Raw genomic sequence first — 17,334 nt, forward strand, 5'->3', positions numbered from 1 at the left:
ATGTACTTGAAAAAATAAAAAAAACCTTATGCAGGCCAGAGGGCTCAATTTTAATAACCAAAGGTGTCAACGAAAGGGCTTTCAAAGTCTTAAAAAAGACCATTAAAAAAGGAAAAAGTGGACAATCAAGACACTCATTGAAACTGTACCCCTAATTCCTCTGTATCAGTTTATAAGCCATTTAATGAAAGTATTTAAACCTGTATTCTGCAGACTTCTTGTGACTGCATAGGTCCCGTGCTCATGAAGCCGGCCCTGAAAGCAGAATCTTAGTGGATCTAATGGATCTGTATAGTGGATTTTTCCTGAGCAGTTCAGTAATGGTTGCTTTCTAGAAGGTAATAATCAAATGCTGGAACTAAGAGAAATGAGTACACATTCCAGACATTTATAGAAATTATGTATGTAGCATCTATCAACAAAGTATATAAAGAAAAGAAGAGCCAGGTAGGAAGATTAAATTAAGTCTAGCCCTCTGGTTAGAGAAGCCCTCTGGGGTGGGTGTGTGCGCGTGTACATACATCAATATGTTTGCTGGGGTGGAGGGGAGAGGGGAAGAACCTAAGCACAGAACAGCAGCTATGCATTCCCTTTTATAGAAATCTAAGCTCTTCTGCCTAGTTGTCAAGGCTGTCTAGATGCATACCCACTGTCCCTAATCTACCTTACTCCCCCCATTTTTCCAACACATACCCTGTCTGATCTAGTCAGCATGACTTCACACCATATGGCCACCGCTGTCTCAGGGCTCCAAGGCACTGCCTGCTCTCTGAGACTGCACAGTACTTACGCTATAGATTCTGTGAAGTAAGTAAAGCTCAAGTCCTACTCCCTATCTGAAATCACCTCCCAGTGACTTGCAATCTACCCCATCTGTCCCATGCTTCTAGATTTCATTGTTACATACTAACAAACAAAGCCTTGCTTTATTCACTCACTAACTAGTGGGTTTTCCCAGCTATTGCTTCGAAGAATCAATATTCCTTATTACGAAGTAAATAAACCTCTGCTCCTACTCAGTCTGGAGCTACTGGAGTTGCCTTTTTGAGAAATGAAATAATTACACATCAACACCTCGATTTCAAAGTGTCTCCCTTTGTAATTCTGGAAGCCACTGTCTTCCCTGCCCATTGCATCTGAGAACATACGGCATGTCTCCCAGATCAGCAGTCACATGGATCTCATACTGTATGCACCTCCAGTTTCAAAGACCCTGGAAGCTGTTTGTGTGAACCCCTAGTGTCCCTTAAGACAACTGTTATATACATAATACTGCCAGTATTTTTGGTATGATCGTCCTAAATAGTTCCTCCAAATTAGATTACAATCAATCTGGCTGGTAGAAAAAAGTAATGTTTAGTTGGTCCAATAAGAAAACATGTGGGAGCAAAAAAACCCCTCCAAGTTACAAAGTGAAGAAAGAGAAGTGTTTTTACAAAAGCGGCCAGAAGAAAATTGAGGAACTATTACTTGTTTTGCAACCCCAAAAATGAGTACTAAGCACTTTTTAAAAAAATAATTAATTAATTTATTTATTTAGGCTGCGTTGGGTCTTCGTTGCTGCACAAGGGCTTTCTCTAGTTGCAGCGAGTGGGGTTACTCTTCGTTGCGGTGCATGGGCTTCTCATTGCGGTGGCTTCTCTTGTTGCAGAGCATGTGCTCTAGGCGCACAGGCTTCAGTAGCTGTGGCAGGCGGGCTCAGCAACTGTGGCTCTCAGGCTCTAGAGGACAGGCTCAGTAGTTGTGGCACACGGGCTTAGTTGCTCTGCGGCATGTGGGATCTTCCCAGACCAGGGCTCAAACCCGTGTCTCCTGCACTGGCAGGTGGATTCTTAACCACTGCGCCACCAGGGAAGTCCCAATACTAAGTTCTTAACAGGGAAAAAATGGTAGAATGGATGATATTCAAGTCCCACTAAGTTTCTTAGGCACTGGTCCAGATTAAATGGAACACTTAGTCCACTATTTAACAAAATTCTTATTGAATGTAAAGATATTTGCATACAGAAAATAAAATAACTGAACACCTCATAAAATAAAAGTATAAATTAAATGTATACTATTTATCATGCCATTTCCAAGGATGAATGTTATGCAACCTCAAAATTATATATTCTACTGTAAGCTTTCCTTTATCAAAGAAGCGCTACGGGGCCTCCCTGGTGGTGCAGTGGTTGAGAGTCCACCTGCCGATGCAGGGGACACGGGTTCGTGCCCCGGTCTGGGAACATCTCACATGCTGTGGAGCGGCTGGGCCCGTGCGCCATGACCGTTGAGCCGGCGTGTCCGGAGCCTGTGCTCCGCAATGGGAGAGGCCACAACAGTGAGAGGCCCGCGTACCGCAAAAAAAAAAAAAAAAAAAGTACTACGTAAAACTTTTAAATAAAAATAAATCTGTTTAAAAATACAGGCTGATGTAAAAAGCCCTATAAAAAGCATAAAGATTTAAAAGTTTTCCAGGTACATCTGATTTTAAATATATTTGACATAAGTCCACAAATTGAAGATTATGATTGTAATATTTAAAATTTTTATAATGGTAACATATTAAAAATTTGGAGAAACAAACATTAAGACCTCTATTTTAAATAATTTTTGGTACAAAGCAGAATAAGGAATTTGCATAAATTCAACATTTACCATAAATAACACCAAGAAAGTAGTTAAAGAAAGTACTAATCTTTTAAGGAATTTCTAAAAAAAAATCAATGGGAAGAAATTTCAAATGGTTTCATCTTAGCTATAACAACATGAACTCCACTTGCTGTTCCCCTGCTACACTATGCCCCAAGGAGCTCATCTATTAATAATTGTAAATAAAACCTCTACAGATCATTCCTTATCTACACTTTCAGACCAAAAGTGTTCTGAGTATCAGATCAACCTCAAAATCAATGGACATAAAACTAGACTCGTTTTTTTTCCCCCAAACAAGATTTTGCTGTACCAAACTTCAGTAATCGAGGATATTTCAGAATCTATCATAATTCCTTCCTCTGCATTAAGTTATCAACCATAAGGCTTCCTTTTCCTTTATAATGTCCTGGCTTACCTGCTCATTTTATTTGTTAGCACAAGCGATGGGCTAACACTGCAATGCCTCAGGCATGCGCTATGGCCACAGGCTGCTGAATGGCTTCCTTTCTTTCCTTCATCCAATACACCTGTTACTCTATGAACAACTTAAGCCTGAAAGTCCAAACTCTTCTTATATGCTCAATTTTCCATTTTTCCTCAACACAAACTTTACAATTTGGTGGCCACTTCAGGTTCGGGATTCAGTTTTTTTTTGGGGGGGGGGTATGCAGGCCTCTCACTGCTGTGGCCTCTCCCGTTGCGGAGCACAGGCTCGGGACGCGCAGGCTCAGCTGCCATGGCTCACGAGCCCAGCCGCTCCGCGGCATGTGGGATCTTCCTGGACCGGGGCACGAACCCGTGTTCCCTGCATCGGCAGGCAGACTCTCAACCACTGTGCCACCAGGGAAGCCCGGGATTCAGTTTTAATGCTTCTAACCCACCCTAATTTATATTTTAAGGAAAGCACAGATACACTGTCAAGCAGCTAGGCTGCCAAAAAAACCAGATGAAGTCAACTCTGAAATGTTGGCCCATCATGCTGGGCCTAGTGTACAGCATTACGATGCTAGCTGGATTGTTAGGGGTAAATCTTCAGTTATATTGAAGAGGTGACAATACTAAGTTTTAACAATGTTCCTACCCAATTGTGGGACTTTTCATACATAGCTACATATCACAGAAAGAAGTATGTCAAACCATGTACCCATAAAACATACGGTCAGCATAATCCAAGTAACTAATGGAGGTTTGGTTCAAATACCATACTTTGCAGGTTGTGGAGGAGACTGGTAGCCCTAACTAGATAGGCCAGTGCTGCTTCTTAAAGAGGGAGGCATATCTCTACATCGTGCAGGCAACAGTCTCTGGAAATCCGTATATTTTAAGGACACTTTAGATAAGCAATGAATACACAGGTGTTCGGCTACACACTGTACTGTTCTCCTGGGTCTGTTACAAGATGGGCATGGGAGACACTGTGATAGTGGCTCATACCTACCTAAACCTGGAAAGCATTTCTAGCTAATAACATGTATTATAAGAAATTTTTTTTTTTGCGGTACGTGGGCCTCTCACTGTTATGGCCTCTCCCGCTGCGGAGCATAGGCTCCGGACACGCAGGCTCAGCAGCCATGGCTCACGGGCCCAGCCGCTCCGCAGCACGTGGGATCCTCCCGGACCGGGGCATGAACCTGTGTCCCCCACATTGGCAGGCGGACTCTCAACCACCGCGCCATCAGGGAAGCCCCTATAAGAACTTTTTATTTCACATTTTAGGTATATGATTTAAAACTTAGGAAAATGCATGAAGTTGCAATGGTTCCTCTTACTAGATGGATTTAAACTAGAGGCTGGATACACATTTACAGTGGCATCATAAGGGAGATTCAAGCATCAGTTGAGGGGGTCGGGGGATGAGATGACCATAACAGTCTCTTCTAATTATGAGAATCTAGATTTATATGAACAGTATCAAGACATACTCAATTGAATTTATACAAGCGACGCATAATCTTTACAACTCACACAACCTGAGATCTAAAGATAGGTGAAGAATTAGGAAAGGAAAAAAAGTTTTTTCGATATGGGCTTTAGGTGGACGCAACAACAAGAGGCATTTGATTGGATGCGTCAAATTGTTGGCTATACATGCAACAAGTGGCTTCAGCAATGACCTCTTCTGAATCGCAAAAGAATTTCTGATTATTTCTCCTGCCTCCAAGAGAGCTTAACTATTGTTATTTGTTGATTTACAAAATACCTTTTCACTTAAGAATTCTTACTAGTAGGACCCCCTTGCTAGTACTACTGGGGGGTAGGTAGTGGGTTGATTGGGGAAGTGGGATGGTTATTGAAAGATTAGAAATTTTTGTTACAGTTTCTATTTGATATAGGGCCATTTAATACAGTAAGATCTAGAACGACAGAAACTTAACTTTCATTTATATTTCTGAATTAGCATAATATTTTCCCATATTGTACTACTGGGGAACAGTGGAGCCAATGGTGGCATGAATGACAGTCATCCCTTCCTGCTGGCTTAATCATGTGACACTGGGACAATGAAGGTGATGAGGAAGATAAGCAATTGAGGGACCCTCCCTGTATCTCTAATACATTCTCCCTCTTCTGCAACTGACTTAAGGGATGCTCTTCTCCACAGACTAACATTATTGCAGTTTGTCAACACTTAGTTTTCTAAATCACTATAGGAATTTAAATCAATTCTTACTTCAGATGCAAAGTAGGAACTGTAATTTTGATTAAATATTTACTAATAAATTCACAATCAAGGGAAAATAATACACGAGATGTCATCTTTATTATAATGTATAAAAAGAGAAGAAAATTATTTTGCAAAATACTACATTTTAGCATTATGTGGATATGTGTGTTTTTGCTTTTCTACTCATAAAACTGTCATTAGCTCAATGTATACTGTTTATTGGGTCTAGAAAAATCATAAATAAAGCTGTCTTTGAACTATTCTATGTGAAGTTCACAGGAGCAAGAAAACATTTTTATCAATTAAAAAAAGATTTCATCAAAAACAAACCCCCAAAACACTGTGATTCCATAGTGAAACATTTTAAGAATTCCCAAGCCTTCCCTTTTTCCTCCTTCAAGGAGGTACACAAATGAACCAAGACACATTACTGTCCAGGGTATAGTACTGGTTCAAAGGCCTATATATCTCCTTGAGGTTTTGTGCACTCTTCTTCAATCCAGAACTGTGATTTTGAATGCACAGCACAGAGAGTTGTAAAACTACCAAAATATTTCACTGCAACTGACAGGCAACTTTGCCTTGTATGGTGAACCTTCTCTTTCAAATCTGAATGTCTCATCCTCTGCCATCTAGAGCAGAGGCATCAATAAGTTGAAATTAGTGATAAAAGGTAATAATTATACACTGCAGTGATTGATGGATAAATTGAGAAGTCATAACTGACCCTACCCTGAAACCTGGCTTTCCTACTTATTCACTGTATGACTTGGGCTACGTAATTTTAACCTTCTGGGCCTTAGATTCCATACCTATAAAACAGGAATAATAACAGTAGTTACCTCAAAGGGGTACTGTAAGGCTTAAAAAAATACATGCAAAGCCCTCAGTACAATACCTGGCACACAGTAAGTGCTCAATAAACGTTGACTGTTTTTACTATTATTTCTGTAAACTGAGCAGAGAACTTGTAAAATATCAAGAGTTCCAAAGCCCATCTCACAGAGCAGCAAGGGGTTCTGTCCAGAGCAACTTGAGTTTTAACACCTTTTAATTTTGGCCGTGGGCTATGATACCATCTAGATCTGTGCCACTAGCCACCAAGGAGCCCTTGAACTGTGCCTAGTCAGAACTGAGATGTGCTGTTAGTGTAAGATGCACATCAGATTTCGAAGACTTAATATGAAGAAAAAGAGAATGAAGAATATCTCGATTTTAAAATGTCTGATTATGTATCGAAACGATAATATTTTATTTTTTATCTTTGGCCACACCGCGCGGCTTGTGGGATCTTAGTTCCCCAGGCCAGGTATGGAACCGGGGCCCTTGGCAGCGAGACCTCAGAGTCCTAACCACTGGACAGCCAGGGAAATCCCGAAATGGCAATATTTTAGACATCCTGGGTTAAATGAAAGTTTAAAATTAATTTCATGTTTCTTTTTTTTAAACGTGGCTCTCATTAAATCTGCACTCAGAGCTGATGGCGAGCTTGTCAAACTGCAGATTCTCAGGACCGCTCAGACCTACACAATCAGCATCTGAGCTTCAGTATGATTCTGAGGTGGTTCTCACGCACTGCTCCAGTGTTCCTCTGTTGAGCTTACTCTGGAGGACAAACCTGGCCCTACAGTTACATAAATGCGAATACCCTGGCTTTAAGTAAGTGCTCGCCGAAAAAGAAAAGTGGAGGAGAAAGCGGCGGTAGGGAAGGAGTAAGGTAGAAAGAAAAAGAAACTCCAAGTAGAGGAACAAAAAGATGCAGGAAGGGGAGAAATCCAACCTGGGAGATTCAGTGGAAGGGAACTTCCAGACTTCTGCCTCCATAAATGTGGAGAGAGATACAAACTGAGGTAAAATCTACCATCCAAACCCGTAAGGACCAGGAAATCGTCAGTCAATTCAAGTCTTACCCGCCCCTCAGCGGCCTCAGCTAAGCGAGGCCTGGGCCCGAGAGATCTGAGGACGGTAACCACCATCCGCCCCAGGGCTCGACGGTTCGCCGGGGAGTCTCCCGCTCTCTCCCCCAAGGCCCGGTTGCCCAAGACACGCAGCGCGTTTCCCGGCACTCACCTGCCTCGGAGCGGCTCCAACGGCCTGCACCTTCACCACAGCCACCTTCGAGTCCTTCTGCAGAGGGCCCGCCCCCTCTGGGCCAGGGGCTGTTCTCATTGGCCAGGCCGCTCGTCAGTCTCGGAGGCTCTCGGACTCCCCGAGGCTGTAGGGAACGCCATAGCAACCGAACATGGAACTACATCTCCCGGCATGCTCTAAGGCGATGCATTAGGGGCTACCAATAAATGCGCGAAGTCCTAGTTGCCGAAGGGTTCAGTTTTATGCAAATATCAGTCAAAGACCACACCCTTCCTCATTCCAACCGTATCCCCATCATCTTCTTTGGACTGTGCCCCGCCTCCCTTTTGCCTCCACATTGTTCTTTCCTTTAACACTTTCCGTTAGTTAGTTGAATGCATCCTAACTAGTGTCTCGCCTCGCACGGCAACGGAGAAATGCACCGAAATCGTGGAACAAAATATGCCTAAACCCCGTCAGGAATATCCCAGACCTGACGTCTCTAGTTACGCCTTCAGGAAAGGGGGTGGGGAGGAAGGAGAGCCCAGGTCACGCCCCCTTTGAACTTGCTGATTGGTTTATTCGGCTGTCACTCCGTCCTCTTTCATTTTTTTCAGCTGCCCCTCCTTTGGTTCCCCGCGGTGGGCGGGGCTAGAGGTAGGGGGCGGTAAGGAGGTGTAGGCCCCTTCTTTCGATTGGTAGATATTTTGTCCCCACCCACCCGGGGGCGGAGATGGAGGGGTGGATGGGAGCAGGGGAGGCAGCTGAGGGAGATGAGGAGATAGGCGGGAGCGAGGGAGCGAAGGAGGTAGAGAAGAACGGAGGAGAGGGGAGGGAGCGCAGCTTGGTTGCTCCGTAGTACGGCGGCTCGCAAGGGAGAATCCCGAGCGGGCTCCGGGACGTACGGAGAGGCGGGCGGGCGGGGATGGTGTGCAGGGCTGCGGCTCCTGCGTTCCCTCCCGCTGCGAGTGAGCTGCCCTGATTTGTCCCTGGGGCGGCAGCGTGGACCCGCCTGGAGATGAGGTGAGGAGCGGGTTGGACCGCGGCGGCCTGGACCGGGAAGGCGGCAGGGGCGGGGGTCGGCGCGGGGGTCGGCGCGATGGCCGCCTGGGGCGCCCGTTCCCCGGGCCGGTGCGCGTCCCTCCGGGCGCCCTTCACCCTTTGCCGCACGGTCGGGAGGCGCGGCACCCGCAGACCCTGTGCCTCGTCCTTCCTATTCTCCCGGGGGCTGCGGTGGGGCGGCCGGCTGGCGGGCGCCGGGAGGCCAGGGCTCCGCGGCGGACTGAGGGGGTGGCGGCTACGGGACGGGCTTCGGGTTGAATGGGCGTCTGCAGCCGTGGCCGGCGAGCGGGGTCCCTCCTTCCTCAGGGGGGACGTGGGGCGGTCGGTCCTTCCAGGGCTGACCTCGCTGTCCTCGGCCGCCTGAGCCTGGCGGGCTGGCCAAGCCTTGCTTCCCCGCCAGCCTCCCGGGGATCCGGAGCTCGCGGGGAGCGGCGTCGCGCCTCCCGCCTTTCTCCCCCGGCCTTGAGTCCCCGGCTCATCCCTTTTTCTCTCTCCTGTGCCTTCAAAAGCCCTGTCAGTGAAGGACAGTCAATGCCGTTTGGCCCTCAGTCTTCCTGCTGGGGCTGTCTCTGATGGTATTTAACGGAAAGCGACTCTCCTTTCAGTGGGAGCGCGTCCCCGGTGTCTGCCGTTCCCCTTCCTTTCTTTACGCACAGACACGGCTTTACGGTGTGGACCGAAGGCACAATTACCGGCTCTAGCTTGAACGAGGAAATGTAATCAGAATCCCCAGGAAAAGGAAACCAACGAGGAATGGGTTGCGCCTTCCTTTACTCCTTGTTTGCCTTTGGATTAGAAGGCAACTTCGTAGATTATATTTCCTATAGACATCTTTTGTTGTGATTCAGACTGAAGGCGTTGCTTTTGAAGAAATAAATTAGCGGCTTCTATGTTGAGTTGAAGACTATGGAGATTTTTGATGGCCTCTTAATATGAAAGTTTCCTTTAGAACTTTGCCATCATCATTGCTATTCTGAAGGCAGCACCAGCCTGAAATTTTAAATACATGCAGACTCCGGACAGATGCGTTTCTTTGTGCTTATCTGCTGGCATCCTACTCTTAATGTTTCCGTGGTCGGAACGTACAGATAATAAAAACAAGTACAATAAAAAGTATAGATACTAAAAACAAATACCATACCAAAAAATGCATCTGGAAAATCTCAGTTTTGTCAACGGGGAGGCAGTTTTTACTAATCCCTTTGAAAGGATGAAGACCAGGCTCAGAGATCTCATGGATTATGTGGTGGACAGGATCTGAGGGAAGGAACTGGGGCCATGGATCCAGCAGGCCAGCTGGTTTATGTAGTGCTACTCTTAACCTCTGAAATAGGAGGAATGTATTTGTTGGGATACCTTTATTTTGAGATGACTTAAGGTGCAGAAGCTTAAACGCCCCCAAAGTTATGATTTCTACCTGTCACTGAGAACAAAATGCTATGTGTTTTTGTTCTCAAATTTTTAATAGTTTACTTGAAACATTTATGTTGTTTTGATGGTTGTTTGCTTATTACTAAAGAAAAAACCATTTTAAAATATTGAGTTCTTTCTGTAGGAGGTTTGTAAAGAACCCAGAAACTTTAGGTAGTCTAAATTGAGAAATGAGGGACACTAATTTAGTGATGGTTTAAAAACTATTTAAAACTTCTTTAAGTAGCTCCAGTAAGGAGCATTTCTGATACAACTTTTTTTTAAAGGCCATTTCTTTATCTAAGAATGTTATCTATTGAAATTGCTGAGGCACATGGTACCTTCACAAAACTCTATTATTATTCTGCCTGAGTAAGAGAGGAAATGAACAAATTTTTGATGTACTTTGGAACCCTGTGGATTGTTCAGATACTAAGCATTGTGAAATAGGGCATAAAATGAGTGGTAGCAAGTTAGTTCCCTGAAATGTTTGTCTCTCTTAGCTAATTTTCTTTTTTGCAGTTGACTAGCAATTTCCTTTTTCTTAATGCTTATCCCTAATATTGGTAGTAAAATTCTGCGTAGGTTCATGTTTTCCCCAAATAACTAGATTAAGGCAAACTCGAATCTATAATGGGGGTTAAGAAGGCGGTGCTGGTAAATCCCTCTACTCTTACTCAGCTTTTTTTTTTTTTTTTCCTCGGTACGCGGGCCTCTCACTGTTGCGGCCTCTCCCGGTGCGGTGCACAGGCTCCAGGCGTGCAGGCTCAGCGGCCATGGCTCACGGGCCCAGCCGCTCCGCGGCACGTGGGATCTTCCCGAACCGGGGCACGACCCCGTGTCCCCTGCATCGGCAGGCGGACTCCCAACCACTGCGCCACCAGGGAAGCCCTTACTCAGCTTTTTAATTTGCTAGATTTGTGAATTATAGGGAATTAATTACAGGTCAGTTGGGTTTATATTACTCAGTTCACATTCCACTGCCATAGAGCTTTTCTCTTCTGAATGATCATTCTCTTCTGAATGGTTCCACTTACTGGCGGGTTTCTCAAAGTCTGGACCTCAGAACACCTATATCAGCATTGCCTGAGGTTCTTGCTAAAAATACAGACTCCTGGAATCTGATCTCCAGCAAGTCCTCCAGGAAGGTTTCGTGCACAGTAGCGTTGGAGAACCACTGGCATTGTGCTTCCTTCTCACTGAGCGTGTCCTAAGACCATGCTTTGAAGAGGAGAGCAAGTTTTTTCAAGAGACAATAACTTTTATCCCTTAGGCTGCTAATAAAAAACTATGACATTCAGGTATGTGACACACCTATAATATAAATTTCAGAAGGGCAGAGACTTTGGTTCATCACTGTAACGCCAGTGCCTAGAAGAGTGCCTGGAGGAGCTTCATGAAGCACTTGAGTGAATTACATCACAGTGAGGCCACGTCTTTAAACCTTTACTTGTAAAGTTAATCTTACCACTTTGTAGTCATTGATTTTAAGCTTGGAGCCGCAAGTACTGTACCCCAGTCATTTCTGTAAGTTTGGTTGGCTCTGAAAGGAGAGAACCTTTCCCAAGCTTAGACTGCTCAAGGCGATAAGCTGGAAAGAAGGCTCCTAGCAAAATGTTTGCTTAGACTCAAAATACAAATTTAAGTCACAGTATAGTGGTAAATTACTACGTTATCACTACATTAAAATGCCATTTTATAAGCTATGATAAGCCCAACATAATGCAATAAAATTTGGTTTCCAAAAAATGTAGAAAACTGGTATGTTTTCTGATTTTATTTTTCATCCTCGTAACATATGACCTTCACTCCTTTTTTTCAGAGTCCAGCACAGGACTCAGTCCCATAAATAACAGCTTCTGTTGTGTAGTTGAGGGGATGGATAGTTAAGAGTGCAACATCTAGAGAATATTGGGTTTGACACATAGTCTGTGGCTTTGATCTAGTCACCTAACCTCTCAGTGCCTCAGGTTTCTCAGCTGAAAATGGGAATACTTGTAGTAAAATTTAATACTTCTAAGTGCTTGCTTAAGTTCTTCAGATACATTCATTTAATAAATGGTAGTTACGATGATCATAAAAAGTTGAGGTATATAAAAATATATGAAACTCTAGCTAGTCTGCTCAGTTTTTGTACTACTGTACGTTATGGTAGTAAATAGAAATCCATTGCTTAAAAAAGAAGTCCCTTGCTAATTTCTTGCACTAAATATGTATACAATTTTTAAATTATAACAATAACTAAACATTAAAAGTATTTAATAAAACATCAAGTTCTATGCAAATTTTTTTTCTAAATAAAGATAAACCTGTCATCACTTTCAGCTTAATAGTATTATTTCAGAAAGAAACTAATAATCAGTTTAGATAATCCCTTGTATTTTAAAGAATCGCATGTTTATGGTAGAACAATTGAAATACAGAATAGCAAAAAGTAGAAAACGATAAAATACTTAGAGGTCCACTACCTGAATACATTTCTCTCCAGACCCTTTTTCTGTGTGTATGTGGCTATTTATATACAGTTTTTGGTAGCAAATATGGGATCCTGCTATACATGATTGTTTTGTAACCTGTACTTTTTTTCTTAACATCTTACATGAATCTTTTCGTGTCTGTATAGTCAGTTATAATAGTAGTTGAATAATATTCCATTTTATGGGTCTGTGATAATTTATCCAATTTGTTTTTATTAAACATTAGTTTATTTTTTTCCCACCACTATAATCAGTATCTCTGCAATGACTATCCTCCATGCATCTCTATATATACTTTTGAGATTTTTTTTCCTTAGGATAAATTTCTAGAGGTGTGATTGCCGGATCAAAGTGCATGCTATGGTTTAAGAGTTTTTGATACATATTTCCAGTTTGTCGTTTTGAAAGGTTGTAGCAATTTACACTGTTAGCATGGTGTATGAGAGTTCCGTTTCCCTCCCCCTTCCTTTTTTTGGGAATGACTTAACCAGTGACAAACCTAGTGAACTGTTTTCATTTTTAGGAAGAAGAATGGGATGTTATTGTGACCAGTTTGATGGTGTGATATGGAAAGTCAGAAAATTCATACACCTGTCACAATGATAGCTAACTTTTTTTTTTTTGGCTGTGCTGGGTGGATTGTGAGATCTTAGTTCCCAGACCAGGGATTGAACCTGTGCCCTCTGCAGTGGAAGCATGGAGTCCTAACCACTGGACAGCCAGGGAATTCCTGATAGCTAACATTTATTGAGTCCGTTTACAACATTTTATAAGCATTAACTCACTTAATTTTCACAAATTCTCTGTTCTTTAGATGAATATGACTTGGAAACCAAGGTACCTGCAGTTAAGTAACAGAGAGCCAGCAAGTGACTATGCAGATTTGTTACTCTAGAGCCCAAACTCTTAGCCACAGCACTGGATTGCCTATTTCCTGCACATGTTGTATGGCACTGGGGGTACTTTTTACATTCCTGATTTCTGTTTTGAAATAACCTAGCAGTTTCTTGGCGTGCATTAATTTATTAAGTAGGTGGGGCACAGATTTGAAGCCCTCTCATTGAGGAGTTCATCGCCTAAGTTAGCACATAAACAAGCCTCATGTCCTGTCTAGCACCCACCTCTCAAAGCAGTGTGCTACCCTTTCCTCTGTAGTGGTTTTCCTAAAGCACCCCTGCGTGAGAAACAGGATTAGAGTCACAGAGAAGACTAGCGAAATTGGAAAAAGCAGTTTACTTGTGGTGTGGACTTGCCTTGGAAACACGAGACAACGTACAGAAGTGTGATTAGGGAGACAGCCGGGAGTCTGTCCAAACATTTCTCTGTCGGCCGGTTTGGAGATTTGAAGTGCCCAGTGGAAATTCAGTTCAGGAATGCAAAGGCCTCACTGTAGAGAGCTGTCACCCATCCATTGGGAGACCATTTAAAAAAAAAACCCTTCTATTCATAAGTGTGATGGTAGAATATCGTTAAAGTTTTGTTGCTCATGACTGTAGCCCTCTAACAAGGTGAATTTCCAGTAAGCTAATCTGTTTGAATTCATCACTGCTCTTTTCACCTTTTTCTAGTAGGACTAATGATTGGCAGCTTACCTGACTAGCTTATTGCCCAGAGAGAGGGCTGGTGAAATCATTTTGGCTTCAGCTCTCTGGCCTGAGTTTGAGCTGCTCAGTCAGACAGGACAACCCACCGCTCAGTTTTAAGCTGGACACCAAAACCCACTCTCACTGTTGTGAGGGCTGGAGCTCCACCCAGGCCGGGTGGGAGTGGTCCCGGGGGCACTTTACTCCTCATCCAGTGGTGGAGCCAGGAGGTGAACTGAGGGATGCGGTAGAGTTTCGGATTCAGCTGAATTTGAGAAAATATTGTTGGCCAAAAAGCTCATTCGGACTTTTGCATAACATCTGACAGAAAAACCCAAACGAACTTTTTTGTGAACTCAATAACAAGGTCATAGCAGTTGGTCAAAGTTTTTTTTAATCCTTGGTGGTTAAAATTAAACGTCTTCTCCCTAATGCAGCTAAAAAAAAAGTTAGCTATCATTGTGACAGGTGTATGAATTTTCTGACTTTCCATATCACACCACCAAACTGGTCACAATAACATCCCATTCTTCTTCCTAAAAATGAAAACAGTTCACTAGGTTTGTCACTGGTTAAGTCATTCCCGAAAAAAGGAAGGGGGAGGGAAACGGAACTCTTGTACACCATGCTAATGCAGGAGGGCCAGCTTTGGATCCTGTGTGCCTTGGTGAACCCTTTGACTTGTTTCTCTGTCAGGGATGGTTTTGTTCATCCCAGCATTTTGTCTGCAAGTCCTTCTGGTGACTGGTTGATACAGGGAAATGGACAAGGCCAACTGGCTTTTAGTGTCATGCTTTCACCAACCTGGTTACGAAGGACACTGATTCTTATGATAAAACCTTGGAAACAAGATGTCATTGGAGCCATTCGTTTTGTGTGTGTGTGTGTAGAGGGCTAATCACCTCTCTCTGAGGCAAATTTCCCGAGCAGTTTTATTCTAACAAGGGTAATGTGTTGTATTATAAGAGATTGTATAAACACACACACACACACACACACACACACCCATTCCTGTGCATTATCTATAATAAGAGTTTTGTAGATCCACTGTTTTATAAAAATCAATTCATTTCTGCTGTAATCTTAGGATAATAGATTTTAGAAGCAAGTAATCTTTCAGTTTCTGGAATCATTTGAAACTCAACTGTTCCACTCTTACAGAATTAGGGTATTCCATTTTGATCACTGACATATAAAAGCTGTATAGCTAGTAATGAGAGAAACCTTGAAAAGTTGACAAAAAAATTAGCACCATTCATGGTATATATACCAAGTTTCAGTAGTTAAAGGTACACCCTCCTTTATTTCTCCTCTTTCCTTCACTTACAATAAATAATATTAAACAAAGTCAGTAAATAATAATATGTCTCTTATAGGTAGTACTGCTTATTTTCAGATACCTTGAGATATTGTCATTAAAGTTGCTGTTTTAATATTCTTTAAATGATTAGAGAAATTGAGGAGGGAGAGAACTTGGTAGAGGGGTTGACTAGGGTGTGAGCTCCACGAGACAGGGAGTTTTGTCTGCGTTCCTCTCTGCCTTATCCTCAGGACCTAGAACAGTGTCTGGTGCACAGTGGACACTCAACAGTCGCATGCTGGCATGTTGAATAGATTAGTGTTTGAGGCTCTGTTTACCTGGAGGCCCGAGTCACCCAGGTCAGGTGAGCACTGGAGAGACAGGTGAGGAATAAAGGAGACAGGAGCTGGTTTGGATTTTATTCAGAGTCAGTGGAAGTAGGAAGCCAACATCAGTGTTGTTTTTTGTTTTTTGTTTTTTTGCGGTACGCGGGCCTCTCACTGTTGTGGCCTCTCCCGTTGCAGAGCACAGGCTCCGGACATGCAGGCTCAGCAGCCATGGCTCACGGGCCCAGCCGCTCCGCGGCATGTGAGATCTTCCTGGACCAGGGCACGGACCCGTGTACCCTGCATCGGCAGGCGGATTCTCAACCACTGCACCAACAGGGAAGCCCCCAACCTCAGTTTTAAGCAGGGGAGTAGCTTTGGTTTGAATAGATTCCTCTGGATGTCATGTGGGAGTGGATTGGAGGAGAGCAAGAGAGAAATGTTGAATTGACCCTGCTTTCAGTTATCTGAAAGTTGACATTTCTACCTGGCCTTGTACTTTTTCTTTGCCATGAGGGTAATAAGATTTACTCTTTGATGGGGTGAGATGAATAGTGATTTGTATAAACTTTTGAAGTTCTCTGAGGAAAAGAGAACCCCATAAAACCACTATTCTTATGGATCAAATAAAATAAAACAATGTAAAATAAAGATCAGGAATTATTTAACTTTTTAACCATTAATTTAATTGAGGTTATGACTATAGGTTTCTGATAGGAAAGATTTTTCTGTTTACATTTTTTGGTGAAAGAAACTTTAAATATATGGAAATCAATCCTTAAAAATAGCTGTTTTATGAATTGAGTGTCTATAGAAGCTATTCATTTTGAGGAAGATCTTATTTGTAAAATGCTAATATTGTCTGTCCAATCTGGTGTTTTAATTAGTATCAAAGGGAGGGAAATACTGCAGTAATTGTAACCTTACGTTACTTCCTTAGTTCTGTTAGTTTTAAACCATAGTCATTATCTATTATCTTTAGTTGTTTTGATCTCATTAGATTAAGTGATATTGCAGTTGTGATTTGGTAATTTAAAAAGTAACATGTTTTTCTTACTACAAAAGCAATACATGTTTATTGAAGAAAACTTTTGGAAATTCAGATAAAGTAGTAAAAGAGCGTATCTGGAATCTCACTGTCCAGAGATAATGACCATCCATACCCTGTGAGGGGTCAGCTTGCTCAAATTACCTAGAAGTTTAGTTGTATTCAGTCTGGGAGACACGAAGGCATGTTAGGGACTCTGGGGACTGAAGATGGTCCCATGGATGGGGCAGCCCAGGGCCAGTCTTCCCAGACATTTGTGGCCCTGGGAGGATGCATCTTGGTGTTACTACACCTTCTAGCTTTTTAAGAGAAGCTGGAAATCTAGAAATATGGATTTAATAAGAAATCTCCCAATTTTTATGTGGGCCACAATTTTTAATAACACGCTGAGGTTCAAACAAAGCATACCTGAGGGCTGCATTCAGTCTTTTTTGCCTTGCCAGCTTATAACCTCAGGTATATATAGTTTTGTAGCCTGTGTTTTTCACTTAGTATATTGGAATATATTCCCAAGCCTTAACCGTATGCTACCTTGGCAGTGTGTACCTGTCTACTGTTTCCTTACCAGCGTTGGGTAAAACCATCTCAGAAAAAAAAATCTTAGCTAGTTTTATTAGTTTTAACTCACATTTTTTGGTACTGCTGATGAGTTGAACATTTAAATGCTTATTGGCCTTATACAGATTTACTTGGTAACCAGCCACCTTGCTAGAACTCTGAGTTCCAGTAGTGCTTTGGTCATTTATTCAGTGCTTC

General features: G+C 42.8%; 1 protein-coding gene across 1 annotated transcript in view; it reads right to left on the reverse strand.

Annotated features, from left to right (window-relative positions):
- Positions 1-7,427, reverse strand: part of CRYZL1 (crystallin zeta like 1) — a 33,465-nt gene extending 26,038 nt beyond the window's left edge. The window contains exon 1 of the mRNA XM_065876217.1: positions 7,373-7,427. The gene's annotated coding sequence lies outside the window, so the exon portion shown is untranslated. The remainder of the gene's footprint in view (positions 1-7,372) is intronic.
- Between the last annotated feature and the right edge of the window lie 9,907 nt (positions 7,428-17,334).

Source organism: Phocoena phocoena, chromosome 4 (genome assembly GCF_963924675.1).
Source record: "Phocoena phocoena chromosome 4, mPhoPho1.1, whole genome shotgun sequence".
Taxonomy (NCBI): Eukaryota; Metazoa; Chordata; class Mammalia; order Artiodactyla; family Phocoenidae; genus Phocoena; species Phocoena phocoena.